A 2,699-nucleotide genomic window follows, 5' to 3' on the forward strand; every position below is an offset into this window, starting at 1 on the left:
GACAGATGGACAAACACACAGACAAGCAGACATATTAGTGACTGACAGACAAATAGACTTATAGATCGATTGACTGATAGATACCTATGGTCTTTCCAAAATATCGAGATCGTTTGGGCGTTGTCCCTCATGGGAATTCCCCGACCCACGACGTTGCCACACTTTCTACTGGGCAAATTATCGGATTAGAGACATAGCTCAAGGGACAACCCTCACTCCCAGCTCACTACCTCTCTCTCTCTCTCTCTCTCTCTCTCTCTCTCTCTCTCTCTCTCTCTCTCCATATAAAATCTACATTTTATGTAGATTTATTTCTATAAAAAGTCTCTACGGTTTTATGAATTATTAGAATTTGAGGAAAAGCCTCCTGACTGTCTGTCTGTCTGTCTGTCTGTCTCTCTCTCTCTCTCTCTCTCTCTCTCTCTCTCTCTGCATACGAAATCAACATTTTACGGAGATTTATTTCTATAAAAAGTCTATACGGTTTTATGAAAAGTACACGAGTAGTAGGGGTAGGAGCTTCCATCTTTGATGGCGGTCAAAGAGGAAGTGACCTGCGGATTGACACCTGACCTACCTTCACTGACTCGCCAACAAACGTGACAGAGTTGGAAAGCAACGATGCCAAGTGTTGAGGTATTTATAAAAAGTCATTGTTATTATTAAATACATAGGCATTTCTTACACTATAAAGCCTTACTAGAGAATTATATACATATGTACTATAAATAAATTTCATTTAGAAATGGTAAATAGCTGACATGATACAGAGAGGCGTGTGTTGGTATAGATTCGGCAGGGTCGCGCGAAGGGGTACTCCCGTGAGGGAAAACGCCCAAACGATCTCGATATTTTGGAACGACTATAAGTAAATGAATGGATAAAGTCAGACAGATACATTTTGGAAGTGGAAATGTGCTTCGTTTTTAAATGACTTTTTCCTTCTTACAGACATAGCCTGCTCTGGCATTCTGTTTAAGCGATAACCTCTCGATTCCATAAAATTGCCGGAAATTGCAGAGGCAGGTGGATTAAGAATAATGTTAACTATTTCATTGCCTTACAAAATTTATTCAAGGTAAACGCAGAAAATCCACTGTATATTTTTTCTGTTACACGTGGGCCTTGACAGACAGAAACATCAGACGAATACTTGTGAGACATTCTTTCAGATAAAGATTGGGCCTCTCCCTCCAGCTAAACAGGGGTGGATCATGGGAGTATCTGGATCGTGACATGCTCTGTTGTCTCCAACTAACTGTGACTTGGGGAAACAAGGAAATTGTTAAAGCAGGCTATACACACACACACACACACACACACACACACACACACACACACACACACACACACACACACACACTGGATGACCTGAATTTTTACCTGCGGCTTAACTTATGGTCACCTGCAGCAGGGAGTGGAACACAACAAAGGATGACCTGAATCTAAAAATGCACGTGACAAAGGAGGAGGGAGTAGGAGGGGAGGAAAGGGGAGTGGGAGGGAGGGGGAAGGGGAGGGGAGGAGGGGAAGGGGGAAGGGGAGAGGGGGGAGGAAGGAGGGGATAAATACTGCTGCTTAACTTAAGACCTAGAGGATTAATGCTTGGTGTGTCCCACACAGGTGTGACTACACCACCAGGAGATGACAGGGAACAATCACGTGTTAGTCTGGGGGATAGTGCTTTAAAATTAATTCAGTTAACAATTTATCACATTTAAAATGACCATAGTTCATATTTACATTCTTTTCATATGTGCCAGAAATTAGACAAGATTCTATTACATTTCAACTCTGCTCCTAAAAGATTTATGAATGCCTTGGACAAATTGAAAAAAAATTACTCCCTGCATATAACTACAGCCGATAAAAGCAGTGCTGTAGCAGTCATGAACAAATGTGACTACAAGGAAAAGTGAGTGAACTGTTGCGTGACACCAACACCTACAGTGAGCTAAAAAGTGATCCAACTGAAAAACAAAGTAGAAAATTCCATAAAGAAATCAAGTCTTTGCTAAGAGGAAGGGATGACTTGATCTAACAGTTCTCTGTGCAAAATCCATCTGCACCATATACAGAATGTATGGCTTGATTAAAACCCACAAACCAAACAACCCCATCAGGCCAATTGTAAGCTCTGTAGGCTCTACGACATACAAGCTCTCCAAGTGGCTTGTAACACTGTTGTCCCCTGTTGTAGGCACTATCTCTGATTCATTTGTACAAAACAATGAGGATTTGGTAAGAAAGTTAAAATCTCTAAATCTCATGTACCCCTACAAATTAGTCAGCTTTGATGTAAATCATTATTCATAAATGTCCTTGTTGATGATGTTTTAACTTTCCTGCCAAGCATTCTGGGTAGTAACACTGATGGTATTCCCTCTGAAAACATTATCAAGCTAATTAAATTGTGCAATATGAACTCTTCTTTTACCTTTGAAGGTAAATTTTAAACACAAAAATTTGGTATGGCCATGGGTAATCCCCTCTCCCCAGTTCTGGCAAATATTTACATGGAATGCTTTGAGAAACATTTACTGACCTCCATAAAGGAGCAAATCATAGTTTGGCTCCGATACGTTGATGATACCCTGTGCTTCTGGCCTAACAGTCTTCCCATTGATGAATTTCTCCTGCAATTAAATTCGTTAGCTCCATCGATTAAGTTTACTTATGAGATGGAAATGGATAATGAA

This window comes from Coenobita brevimanus, chromosome 52 (genome assembly GCF_032717465.1).
Source record: "Coenobita brevimanus isolate Jiangsu-jjx chromosome 52, ASM3271746v2, whole genome shotgun sequence".
Lineage (NCBI taxonomy): Eukaryota > Metazoa > Arthropoda > Malacostraca > Decapoda > Coenobitidae > Coenobita > Coenobita brevimanus.